Genomic DNA, 14,850 nt, shown 5'->3' with positions numbered 1-14,850 from the left:
GAATCAGAATTTTGGTAAAAAGCCTTTGGAATGTTAGTTTTCAAACTTGTCAGGCACCTTCAGGACATATTGTCCATGATTCATACCTAATTTTGTGCAGGTATGTAAAAACAATGATATTGATATTTACAACACATTTCAAAACGACGTACAGGAAATTCATCCAATTCTGGATAAAAATTTGCATGACCAAGGAACTCACAGACACCAAGTTCACACACACTCTTGAAAATAATGGTTCCAAAAGGGGGTTTTCACAGTGATGCCAAAGAACAACCAGTTTTGGTTCCCCAAAGAACCTTTCAGTGAACATTTCTTAAAAGAACCATTCTTTCTTAGTATGAAGAACATTTTAATAATCTAAAGAACCTTTTTCGACTGTAAAGAACCTTTTGTGGAATGAAAAGCTTCCATGGATGGTAAAGGGTCTTTGTGGAACCAATAAAGAAGCTTTATTTTTAAGAGTGCATTTCTGACAAGCATTTTACAAGTTATGAGCAAACATAGCCGTTTTTCAGATTTCATCACCAAATTTGGCAGGTACCCTCAGATCATAGAGCTAATGAAGCCTACCAAGTTTTGTTTCAATAGATTGCAGTGTTACTGAGATACAGCCTTTCATTCGGGTCGACATCACTAACTTTGTGCTAGCCTGCTGTAACTTTTGAACAGAATTGTCTCAGTTGGTTCAGTCTAATAGTCCTCTGAAAATAAACAAAATACTGTATTTACACAGTATTATACATTTCAGATTTGCGGCTACTGTAAAGGGCTTAATGTAAGATTAGCATCAGACGAACTACGTTTATTTTCAGGACAAAGCATTCAAAAGTTAGAACTGAGAGAAAAGTGAAGACTTGCTCAGATTAGGGGTAGAGTGGAGAAAAAACTCCCCCCTGCTGTTTTCCCAAAATAATCACATGATAAAGTCAAGACACATCTGTACAGAAAACAGATTTCACAGTAAATTAAAGTGTTTTAAAGCTTGTTGTTTGGTAGAACATCACAGTTATATATGATATGAGAACAGTAGCGTCTGTAGATAGGGAGTATGTGTTATGTAATAAAAATATAATATTTCTTTTTTCAGAATGACAATTTTTTCCCTCAAACATATTATTCTGTTCTGAACATCAAATCGTTCGTTTTTCCATCAAATGTAGGCTATTCTAACTAGTTGGCTGAATAAAAATATTTGGACTTTATAATTAAAAATGACCAATTCATAATTATTGATTATATTATTTTTTAATTTTAAGCTAAAACTGCCTGCATTTTGCTGTAAATGTATAAAGCAAATTGATTTGTAAGACTGTGGGGCAAAACGCCCCCTTGGTACAAATGTAATATTTGTTAAAAATCTAATAACATGAAAACGCTGGACATTTTTCATACTTGGTTTATAATTTACGTCATTGTCACTAAAACTATAATAACTTTTCTGAACGCATTTAACTTTTGTTTCCCAGAAAAAATAAAAATAAAAATAAAAAAATTACACATTCCTTAAGGAGGATGTTTCCCCCACTCTACCCTACAGTTCAGGACCAGCACAGTTAGTGTGCAAGTATTCATAATTTTCCTACAAAGTGTTCAATGGGTGATGTTATTGTTACTGCGCAATACAAAATAAACCATTTGCAGGCTCAGTGTTGATATAATCATTGTTGTTCGCTTGTAGATGACAGTAAGTGAAAACACATTTACCTGCTGCTACAATTACAACAAATATCCTGTGTGTGGAGAAAAAAAAAGAATCATTCTGGAACGAGATATTTCGGGCGGCAGAGTTGCGTACAACGCGCGCACCGCACACACCTGCGATATTCACCAGCAAACTACATTACCCACAATGCTATGCTTCAACAGGACAACGTCTTCGTGTATGTTTATTGTTGTTATTATTTATGTTGTTGTTTTTTTATAAACTAAAACATATACACTATTAACTTAAATTAGATTTCAGGTTACATAAATGCTCTTTTTTGGAGGATTCGCTCTTAGCCAGTGACTAAACAGCTTGTTGAGACGTCAAAACCCTGGACGGTGGAACAAGTACATAATGCGCTTATAATCCGAAAAAACGTGTATTTTGTTATTTATATACAAAGGCAAAATAAGTGACATTTTGAAACACCACCGCATGTTTGATGTATTCAAAGGTAAGACTGGAACTGGAAAATAAGTCGCTGTTTGCAGTTTGCCATGGGCCATTTTAGGGTCGTTTGTCAACGTACTCCTTTTGTGGAGGGGCCCTGTGGGCGCATGACTGAATGGGGGGCCGAAAGGGGTACAGTTCGCTTCAGATTTGCATTGTCCTCATTCGCAGGGCGCTAGGTTTCTGAATCGTGTGTACATGCAGATCATGTTATCTTTTTATACAGTCTATGGCTGTTATGTGTTTGTTTCGTTGTACCTTTGCCCTCGACCCAGTGCAAAACTGCAAGCAAAATGGGACTGTCAGTTCTTCTTTCTGTCTGAAGTTACAGGCTACATGTCACTAAGTGCATGCGTGCGACTCAATGAAATTATTATGACTTAATAAATGACAGAGCATTCAAGTTTAAGCCAATATCTCATTGTTTTCATCGCCAGAGTCCACTAGGATGTTCTTAACACAAATGTATAATTTATTTGTATTTACACATTTTGTCAGAGTTTTGACGCTATATTTTAAAGCTAAATAAATAATAATAATATGCATTTTTGAAATAAACATTTGTACTATTTCTTGATTAAACGATTATATGCATTTATAATATATATATATATATATATATCTTCAGTTTCATAAGCAGTGTCCCTAATTTTGGTCAGCTGCATCAGATACATAGGAAAAACAAAAAAAGATGATATCAGAGTCAGCCATTATGTATTCTCAGTTCATTCTTAAAGCAGCGGAATGACTAGATTTATCAATATTTGTAATAAACTACATGACAGTAGTACACATTTTTATTCAACAGCGTTAACATTATGATTGTTAAAACTGAAGACATCATCAAAGACCTGACAACAGAGGCAGCAGACATAAAACAACAACATGCTGAACAGACAAAATCATTCTTCTTCACTACTGAAGAATCAATGTTTGTATAATGTTATTTCACTGACTCTTTTTCAGTGGCATTTTTGTGTTGTTAACAACCCTAAACATGAAGAAGAAGTCAATCCACCGCAGCAGACAAAAGTGAAGGACATCAGCAGCAAAGAAACACAGGGGACCACCGCATCTGATGCCGTTAAAGACTCCTCACAGGATAAGATGCATCTGAGACTATCCCAGACTGATAGATGTTTTTTGAAGTTCTTAAACAAAGACTAGCAGAAGCTGCCGTCATTCTGTGACATAACTCTCACGGTCTATGGGAAGATGTATCGTGCCCACAAGGTGGTTTTGGCGTTTGGCAGTGGCTATTTTCATGCCAAATTCAGCGGAAACCCCGAATTGCAGGATGCTACTATTGATATCATTGAGGTCTCCACCTTTGCTCAACTTCCTGTACACGTCTGAACTTGACGTTTCAGAAAGCCAGATTCCTGCTTTGGCAGAGGCTGCCTGTTTTCTGGACATGATGGAAGCGGTAAACCTTTCGGCAAAGCGGGCTACACCGGCTCATGTTGATGTTCTGCCGGTTCCAGCGGAGACTCCAGACGTCCAGACTTCAGCAGGAGCTCAGTGCTCCTTTTGCACTCGCACCTTCTGCTATAAGAAGTCTCTGGAGAATCACCTGACTAAGACGCACAGCGCTGGTTGTCAAGTTGAAGACGAGCAAAACGCAGTAACTACATGCAGATCTGCCCGTCAGAGGAGGACCCCTGCTAAATTTGAGAGCTGGGAGAGTGAAAATGGCCCGTCCTGTCTGGAAAACCTGGTCAAAAATCTCTATAGGATGTTGCCACTGCTTTTGAGGAGGAGGAAGAGGATGATGAAAGTGAGGAGGAGCAACAGAATGAGCGAAGTAGTAAAGAAGGGCGAGAAGAAACGGTCAAGGAGGCAGAATGTGCAGACGGTGAGAAGCAAGAGGAGGAACATGTGGCTGCAGAGCAGACCAAAGCCCAGGAGGAGAACGAACCGACCTGCAGCCGTGCTGTTGAGGTCACAGGTCACGTATTTCCTAAAGGACTGGCACCTGTCATTATCCAGAGCACTAACAAAAAGACTCTCAAGTGTCCCAGATGTGAGAAGACCTTTGGTCGCATAGGTGAGAGCTGAGATGTAAAGACTGATGGATGGATCAGTGACATGATGATCCCTTTTTTTAGTTTTAGAAGTATATTAACTCTTTCCCCACCATTGATGAGTTATCTCTTCATTTAGAAGACAACGCTTCGCCGCCGTTGACGAGTTTTTACAGCTTTTCGTGTTTTCACTGTTATACACTCGGGGGCGCTATTACACATCTTCTAAATGAGTACAAAACCTCCCGAACAAAAAAACACTTAACAGGACGGAGAAACGAGTGATCTCTTATGTAATAAGATGCATATTAAAAATAATGCGATCATCAGCAATAGACAGCATATAAATGAAAACTGCATAATTTTACAGAGTAAAATGATGATCCAGGAAGTGGTATACTGTATGTCTGTGCAAGCTTTGGAGGTGTTAACGGAAGCGATTTACTGGATTTATGCTTTGATAATTGCACTGAATATTATCCAGATGTAGGCCTAGTTTTTGATAAAAATTTGATTTTCTCACCTTTTTGCTCAAAAGTATACATTTTTATGAAACCTACCTATATTCAAGTGTTGATTAAAAAAAAGAATGCTTTAAAATAGAATAAAAGTTTTTTTGTTTTAAAGTAGAGGGTCTGATCTTTATTGTGATGTATTGCATATTAAAATATTCATACAGCAAAATATGCTGTAGGCCATAAAATTTTAGTGAAAATTGTCAAAATCGCTGGAGGAAAAGATGGCTGGCAACTTTTTAAAAAAAATTCTGGAGTTAATAACAAAGTTTACCACCATTCAAAAGCTTGTGGTTGATTTTTATTTATTTATTCATCTTGCACTGGCTACCAATAGCTGCTCGCATAAAATTCAAGGCATTGATGTTTGCATACAAAACCACCACTGTATCTGCACCCCTTTACCTAAATTCATTACTTCAGACTTATGTGCCCTCTAGAAGCTTGCGTTCTGCAAGTGAACATCGCTTGATTGTGCCATCCCAAAGAAGCACAAAGTCACTTTTACGGACTTTTAAATTAAATGTTTCCTCCTGGTGGAATGACCTGCCCAATTCAATCCGAGCAGCTGAGTCCTTAGCCATCTTCAAGAATCGGCTTAAAACACATCTCCTTCCATCTTTATTTGACCCTCTAACTTTTGCACTCACTATTCTAATTCTATTTAAAAAAAAAAAAAAAAAAAAAAAAGTAACTACCTTTCTTTTCATTTATTATACAATTATAAAAAAGACCTCTAGCACTAGCTTGCTCTATTCTTTTTCTATTCTATCTGTTTTCTTTTTATTTATTATATTATTTAAAAGCCCTTGCTACGTATACTGTGTTTAGGCTAACTGAGACTTGTTATAGCACTTATATATCATTGCTCTTTTGTTGTTTTTTGATTGCTTCCATTGTCATCATTTGTAAGTCGCTTTGGATAAAAGCGTCTGCTAAATGACTAAATGTAAATGTAAAGTCTCTAATGCTCACCAGTGCTGCATTTATTTGATCAAAAATGTAGGAAAAATTATAAAATATTCAATAATAAGTAATTTTAAAAATTAATAATATATTTTAAAATACCATTTATTCCTGTAATGCAAAGCTGATTTTTTTTTTTACTTCATCGCACCAGTCTTCAGTGTCACAAGATCTCCTCAGAAATAATTTTAATATTTTAATTAATATTATTTGCTGCTCAAGAAACACTTTTTACTATTATAACATTTTGAAACAGTTGTGCTGCTTAATATTCTTAATGAAACCATGATACATTGTTTAATGAAAGAACAGCATTTATTTGAAACTGAAGCCATCTGTAACAATGTAAAAACTATAGCGTTATTAATTTAATGTGCTCTTGCTAAATAAAAGTTGTTTTTTTCCAAATACATTAATAATAATGAAATGAAAAGCTTTTGAAAATACATACTAAGTCTCGAATGCACCACTTCTATGATTAGCATGTTTTTAATTCCTGTATTAAAATGATTTTTTATATTTTTGGGGCAGTATAGTCACAGTTCTAATATCACAAAGAAGCAAAAACCCATTAAAATAAGTGCATTCGAGCAGTTTGGCATGGTCTTTTATTATTACCATCGAAAAAAAAGAACAACAAAATGAATGCACTGTAAATTGTACAGTTACAGTGTCTCTGTCCGAGTCATTGCTTTTCTTTTTCCTCATTTTGTAGTTAAATATGAGAGTCACACCAGAGTACATACCGGAGAAAAACCTCTCCAGTGTGACATCTGTCTCCAGTGTTACTCCACCAAATCAAACCTCACAGTGCACAAGAAGAAACACGACCCTGATTCGCCCGTCCAGAGGAAAGAGCACAAGTGTCTCTTCTGCAACAAACTCCATGCCAGCAAGAAGACTCTCAGCAGACATGTCAAGAAGTGAGTGGGGATCCCTGTCCAGAGCATATCCAGCTCATATTCAACAGAAATCAAAAGAAAGAAATATGAAAATATAATTCTAAAGCCTATTTTATTTATCAAGATTGCTTTTGCATTGCAATGTTAATTTAATGATCTTGTTTCTCAATAGCATGATGAAAATTAACGTGTCCTTATATATTTAGCCTATATACCTTTTGAAAAGCCACAGTTATTAAACCTTAGATAGCACTACAGAGAAATCCTAGAATGGACAATATTAACAGCACCTTCTAGAAGTAGTTAAAAATCTTTCCATTTCAAGCAAGCGATTGTTGTGTACTTTGGAACTGAACTCTCCTGTTCCTTTTCCAAACATATATTGAGCCAGTTTGAATAGAGAAAATGACTCATTCTCCTGCTTTTGTATAAACTGCAATGAGCATCAACAAAAGAAAGAAGAACAAAGAATTATCTCAGGAGGTCAGACGCAATATTATAGCCAGGCATGGACACTCCCAAGGCTACAGGAGCATCTCCAGAGAACCTGATGTTCCTGTTTCCACCGTACATAATGTTATCAAGAAGTTTTTGTGCTTTTGTGCTCCAGGGACACATATTTGGGTGAGCTATCCCTTTAAGAGATAGCAGGAACATTTTCACAGATTAGGAGTTTCTACAGTTGTGAACATTGTAAATTTATTAAATCTAAAGTTTTTTCTATTTTTTAAATGTAATCTACATTTATTAAGCTGTACTTTGTGTTACATTAAATTACAAAAAAAAACTAGTTAACGCTGCTGCAGGGGGGTTTCTATTAAGGGAGTAACAGTGTTCTCTGTTTTGACAGCCATATTCAATTTCTATATTTTTCCTCTTTTGTAAAGTTGTGGAAACACTCTCATAGATTTTTTTTCTTTTGCTATTGGAGCCAATGGGATCATGAAAAATGCGCAGTCTCCCGTTCACTTCCTGGAAATGTCAAGTGTTCTTCTGTTTTGTTTACATTGTTTCCTGTTCAGTTTTTACATGTTCCTCTAGCCATCTGTTGGAAAAATATTGCTGCAGTTTCCAGTACACTTTCAGAGCTGTTGTTTTGGTAATGAAATCCAAAGTCCAACACTTTGTCTGCCAACAGATTTCATCCTGACATCCTCCAGGAGTTTCTCTCTCAGAAGAAGAAGAAGAAGAGTGAAGGCTGGAAATGTGACGTGAGTTACTTTGATTTATTTGATGCACTACAAGCAAAGGGGCAAAATATGCCGAGAAGTCGACATGAAATTTGACAGTTGCTTCTGTCATTTCTTCCCTGTTAGATCTGTCACAAGTCCTTCAGTCATCGCCCCCATCTGGAGGAGCACATGATCTTACATTCACAGGACAAACCCTTCAAGTGTGCCTACTGTGACGACTACTTTAAGTCATGATTCGCCCGGTTGAAGCACCAAGAAAAATTCCAGTTAGGTAAAACCTCTTTTGTTAATGAACCAGACGAGTTGACCTTGTATTGAGCATTCCTTTAATGTTGACAAAATGTCCATTATCCAGGACCCATCCCTTGTGACATCTGTGGTCGTCAGTTTAATGACACGGACAACCGCAAACATCACATAGAGTGCACACACGGGGGAAGGAAATGGACCTGCTGTCTGTGTGCCAAATCAGTTCGAGAGAGGTAAGAAGCTGCGTTTAGGCAGTGATGTTACCAAAACTGAATGCGAATGGATGTTTTGTTCAAATACAAGCTGCTAATATTTGAAAATATTTTTTTAGGACAACCCTCAGGGAGCATCTGAGGATCCATAGCGGGGAAAAACCTCACCTGTGCAGCATCTGCGGACAAAGTTTCCGTCACGGAAGCTCCTACAGGTTTATATCCAAAAAACACATTCTGAGAGCAAAAAACATATAATCAGCCACTTAAATCAACAACATACACAACTTTACTGGTTGTGTTTTTCTCAAAATTTCTTCTGCTTATTTATTTGATCAAAAATACAGTAAAAACTGTAACATTGTAAACATTATTATAACTGTTTGAATATGTTTTAAAATGTAATTTGTGATGCAAAGCTGAATTTTCAGCATTCAGTGTCACGTGATCCTGCAGAAATCATTTGAATATGCTGATTTGGTGCTTAAATATGATTTAAGCTCAATATTTTTCCTTGTTTAGTATTTTTAGTGTGGAAGCAAACGCAAATTTTGTAACAACATACATGTCTTTACTGTTTGTTTAATCCAGTCTTGATCAATATACATATATTAAAATATAAGAATAAAAAAAAATTTGAACAAGATTAAAAGTAATTAGTCTGAACAGGTCATGTGATAGTGTTATTTATTACAAGTGCCATTCCTGGATTTTGTCTCTTTCTTTTTTTTTTCAGGCTTCACCTTCGTGTTCATCACGAGGACAAGCGCTATGAATGTGACGAATGCGGCAAAATGTTCATCCGCCATTATCATCTTAAGAAACACAAAAAAATCCACACAGGTATTATTTTTTTGATTCAAGTTTGAAGTAAGGATTTGATTTGTTGTCTCAGAAACCCCAATTATAAATTGTGAAAAGTTAAATTTTAACATACTGTTAATTCAGGTTGCATAATTTCACAGACTACTGTTTGGCAGCCATTGTGTCAGGAGCACTTCTGTTTTAACGAGGATGCCCACTGTTTTAAAACTTAGATTTAATGGAATAGTTCACACAAAAATGTAAATTCTGCCATCATTTACTCACCTTCATGTTGTTCCAGACCTGTATGACTTCGTCTGTGGAACACAAAATAAAAAAGATATTTTGAAGAATGTTGGTAATCAAACTGGTTTCCATTGAGTTTCATTGTATGCTCGGAAATAGAATGAAAGTCAATGGGAACCAAAATTTTGACTACTAAAATTTTCATTTTTGGGTGGACTTTGGGTGGCAAAAAACTGAAATCCAGCTTGAAAGTTATTATTTCACTATTAGACTCTCCATATGAGATGCTTTCTCCTCCTTATGACTAATTAGCATATACTTTTAAAGTGCATCAAAGTGCATCATGTATGTTAAGTCTTGTAGCATGTTTTTTTTTGTGTAGGGGAGAGAGTGCACCAGTGTGAAGAGTGTGGAAAGTGCTTCTGATGTGCCGATCACCTGACTGTCCATTAAAAAAGCATTCACCTGGGAGAGAAGATCTGGCGAAGGTATAGCAAAATCACTTTCAGAAACAAATTCTGAACAAATTTGTCAAATTCTGGGTCTGCAATAAAGGTGTTTCTAGTGTTTGAACTGGTTTTGAGGATGGCATTTCTCAAGACGAGAGCATGTCTTTAGAGACTGTCATATGTTTGCATAAAGTGATGAAAGGTTGTGTGCAAAGCCCTTCTTTGGAGATGGTTTGGGTGTGTTATATGCAAACGACTAACTTTAGGCACACAACCACTTGTTTAGTATACTCCAAACATTAGAACATGCTTAAAAACTAAGTCATGTGTGTACACCTGTTGTGACAAGAGACCTATTGTTTTTGTGATGATGATGATGACATCCAGTCTTTATGCAATATTAAAAAATGGCTGTAGTTGATGCTTAGGATGTGATCTGTGTGATTTCATGATCATGTACTATATTCTGACAGGTATAAAGCAGTGGTGCATCAATGTCAGGTGTGCAAGAAAGAGCTCAGGGGGAAGACCAACCTCATGTCGCATTTCAGAACACATTCAGGTAAAATACACTACCATTCAAAAGATTGATTTTTTCCCTGAAAGAAATGATATACTTAAATTGATCAAAAGTGACAGAAAAGACATTTATAATGCACTCATTTATAAATGCAGTTTTAAGCTTTCTATCAATCAAAGAATCCTAAAAAATGTTTCTGCAAAAGTATTCTTAATAATAAATGTTTCTTGAGCAGCAAATCAGTAAATTAATTGATTTCTGAAGGATCATGTGACGCTGAAGACTGGAGTAATGATGCTGAAAATTCAGCTTTGATCACAGGAATAAATTACATTTTACAATATATTCACAAAGAAAACAGTCATTTTAAATTTGAATAATATTTCATAATATTGCTGTTTTACTGTCTTAGTGACAACCAACTATTAAATCAAATCAACAATTAGAATAAAAAAATCTAACGAGAAATAAAAAATGTAACTAATAGATATCACCTTATTTCCCTAGTTGATTGATTTTTTTTTTTATTATATTGCATATTTTCTGAAATGTTATGTTAAAATATGCAAATGAGTCATCATCATCTAATTACATCTGTACTTATTTGCATACTTTTCCACGACAGAAATCTGAACATTGAATAAAGCCAGGTTCAAAATTAGGTTTTCATTGAGATTTTCGACATCTTTATGACACTCCATAAATCAGCAAATACTGTCAGCAGCCAGAATTTTTTTCTTTTTACAAGATTTTTAATAATGACATATTGGTCACACTTTATTTTAAGGTCCAATCCTAGCTATTAACAAACCATTAACTGTGACTTTTGCCTCAATAAACTGCTAATTTGCTGCTAGTGGTTATTAAGGTAGTTATGTTTATGTATTGGGTAGGATTAGGGATGAAGAATATGGTCATGCAGAATATGTGCTTTATAAGTGCTAATAAACAGCCAATATGTTAATAATAGGCATGCTAATAAACAACTAGTCAATAGTGAGAACTGGATCAGGCAAACACATATATGAACAGACAACTTTAGAATACAGATAGGAATAAAAGTCAGGTTTGGTGTATGCATGTGTAGTGTCGGTCTTGGTCTTGAGACCAATGTATATTAATTATAAAAATAACCAAATACTAAGAAATATATTTGATATTAATGCTGGTTTTGTTTTATTTTAAACAATATTAAGTCATCTTGAGGCCCCCTTGGAAGTTTGTTGAGGCCCCATAGTGGGCCCCGGCCCCTGGCTGAGAACAAATGAAATTATTGAGGGACTAATTTTGACAAAACAGCTTTTAAAGATATGTATTGTTGAAATCTACAGGTGCAAATAGGCAAAGTGTAATTAAATTAACACCAAATGAAAAGACAGTTGGCTCAAAAATAGACGAGTGCATGAAAAAAATCAGTTTTTGATTGGTATGTCTCGCTTTAAGGGCAAATTGTGACATTTCTGCTCCACAGTATTTTTCTGATCCCTTATTTTGTTCTCATCAGGTGAGAAACCTCACCGTTGTGTGATCTGCAACCAGACCTTCCGCATCATGAAGACTTTGACCAAACACATGGTCATTCACTCAGACGTACGTCCTCTCAGCTGCCCGCACTGCAGCACCACCTTCAAGCGTAAGGACAAGCTGAAGTATCACGTGGATCACGTGCACAGCGGCCGCCCGCTCAAGCAGCAACAGCCCAACCTGCCTGCGACCCCCGCTAACAAACTGACCGAGTCCAACGACACGCCCAAAGCCTACCACAACACACCTAAGACCGTGCTGCAGAGCGTGACGCTCGTCCCCGTCCAGAGGAAAGCATTCTTGCCGTGCACGGGACGCCGCATAGGGTCCTTCCAGCTGTGAGTCAGCAACAACAGACAGGCTACCAGTCTGCCACTGACCTAGTGTTCTTAGAAAAGTACACCCTCACGCCTCAGCCGACCATCAACGCACACCCGGTGCGGCCCGAGCAGATGCTGGACCCTCGAGAGCAGTCTTACCTGGGAACGCTCCTGGGACTGGACTCGGCTCATGCTGTGCAAAACATGTCTAGTGCTTAACATACTCATTAATTCGTCACATGAATTCATTTTAGTCATCAGTCTTTGTGCTGTTCTTAAAATGCTGCATGTTGGTCGAAATTTATTTTTGTTATTCAAAGCAAAAAATAGTTTGGAAGGACATGAAGGGGAATAAATACAGAATTTGAATTTTAAAGCTATTGCATTGGTATCATGAAATGAGGACTGAACTCTGATTGTATATGGAGTGTGTGTGTGTGTGTGTGTGTGTGTGTGTGTGTGTGTGTGTGTGTGAATGAATGATAGTTTCTGAATTCACCAGCCCAGACCAAAGTTTGCTGTGTTTCTGTAAATAAAGCACTCTGGAACACTGAGTTCAGATAGTTATTTCATACTGTTTGTTAAGGGCTTGTTTTCGTCTTGGGGTTCAGTCACATGGTGGGATATTGAAAAAAAAAAAGTTAAAACGTTTTAGACGCAACAATTTCAAACAATTTTTATACTGTTAACTGGTTGGAGTTGTTATATCTGTTTAACCATGTAAGGCCAGACAAATAACAGTAAGAACAAATTAGATTTTTTTTTTTTTAAATGGAACAGTTTGTTGAACCTTCAGACAAATTCTTAGAAAAAAATGCATGCATTTGTTGTTGAGTATCACATTTAATACATCATGCATTTATGGTTCATACAGTATGATGAAGAATATAATGCTCATACTCAATAAGGAAAAACATCAGTTTTATTAAAAAATATATGCAACTGGGCACAGAGGCTGATATTTATACATCCAAAAAGTCAAATTTAATGTTAATCAATGTTATCTTTGTAACCGTACAACAGACTACTTACATAAAATGCATAATATCTAGTTGTCACTCTGTATCTCCTAATAATATGTCTCAAGATGATATTCAAATGATTAATTGCTTTAATTTTGGGGGGCATTTAATGTATGATTTTCTAAATAATGATAAATGTATAAACCAGTAAACCCAAGTTGATTCAGTCCAGTGGTTGTTCGTCTTAAAATATAACAATATATCAGTAGATTGTGTACAACACATGTTTTGATCATTTAGAGGCCCAGGACTCTTTATATACAGTTAAAGATGATTTTAATATAGCAGTAATGTTCTGTTGTCTTTCTGCACTGAGCTGTTGATGGAGATGTACAGTAAGGTCAGCAGAATGGGGTTCAATATTTGGCCATTTCATTTGATGTGTCACACTGCCCCCCTGTGCTCAAACACCAACAGCTCTCATATTCAACACAGTTTGGGTTCTCAACCGCTTTGAGCTGAAGCCAGGAACCAATCTTTATTCATTTAAAATCTTTAATCACCAATCCACCGTTTCTTTCTCACTATGTAAACACAGATTGGATTGTTCTGCCCCAAATAAGACAGACAAATAACACATTGACTTGTTTGGCCTCTCAGGTGACGTACATGACCATGAGTTCTGTACTGGAGTTTGCTCTCTATGGTATTTGTCTGTATATTATTTTCCTCACTTTGGATCAGAGGTTAAAATGATTCAATGCTTCCATTCCAATCATCTGCACTCTGTGTCCTCGCGGTTGCTGTCTGTCCATGGTTCATTTGGTCTCGTTTGTGCTTGTCACGCTTCCATTTCACTATAGATTTAATGGCCAAGAAAGTATTAGGTGTTTGTTTTGAAAAGTGAGCTTCTCTGATTGAAAGTTGCCATCCAAAGCTTATATATAGGTCTACCTGTGAATGCCAGATAGTAGGAGAAGTTGATATTAACTAGTTGAAGCAACTTTCCATTAGTTGCCCAAAATCCATCAGAAACATCTGTAGATGCTCCTTTTAGTATGTTCTTATGCATCTTCTGGTCTTCCATGGGAAATGACATCCCTGTGCATGTGTACTAAAGTTTAATATGTATGTTATTTATCTGTATATTATTTCTCACCTTTGGATTCACGTAAAAATGATTTAAGGTTTCCATTTGGATCATCCGCACTTACTGTTGCTGACCGTCCTCAATAGTGACGAGAAGACTTACCTTCATTTCGTGGGTTTATGTTTTGTTTTTGAAATACCTTCCATTTTTCATTGCTTGGCACATTCTTCTTGTCTTTTGGGCCAAAAAAAGAAACAAATGAGGTGTTATTTGTTTGGTTTCCATTTCGTGACGCTAGTTTAAAAGTGAGTTTCTCTGTCTGATGGTTAGTAACAATAGCATTAAGGAAAATAACCTATGAATAAGAGAAGCAAAATATCCAATATGCATCAGAAACATCTCCAGATGCTCCTTCAAGGGCTGTTGAGTTGTTGTTTTGATCTGCAGTGAAGAATGAAGCACAAGCCAATTTAGATATTTTAGATATTATGTATTAGAAGTGTCTATGTGCTAGCTGTCTGTATTTACAGAGCCAACTCCACTAAACCCAAAAGAGCTGCATGGTCATGTTCATTTTCTGCATCCGAGATGCAGCCGAACAAGTCAAAACAATTCTTTGGAAAATACAAATATTAAATTTAATCGCAAGCGTTTCAAAGATGGCCGCCGAGTGACATGACTTGTCTCAAAGGGACTCTGGTAATAATTAATTTATA

The 14,850-nt window shown here is 36.4% G+C and overlaps 1 pseudogene; it reads left to right on the top strand.

Moving 5' to 3' along the window:
• Nucleotides 1-2,150: 2,150 nt before the first annotated feature.
• LOC109068078 lies at nucleotides 2,151-12,313 on the top strand (annotated as a pseudogene).
• Nucleotides 12,314-14,850: the final 2,537 nt, after the last annotated feature.

The sequence above is a fragment of the Cyprinus carpio genome, chromosome B2 (assembly GCF_018340385.1).
Source record: "Cyprinus carpio isolate SPL01 chromosome B2, ASM1834038v1, whole genome shotgun sequence".
Classification (NCBI taxonomy): domain Eukaryota; kingdom Metazoa; phylum Chordata; class Actinopteri; order Cypriniformes; family Cyprinidae; genus Cyprinus; species Cyprinus carpio.
The sequence above is the reverse complement of the archived record's forward strand: the minus strand, read 5'-3'. Positions and strand labels throughout refer to the sequence as shown.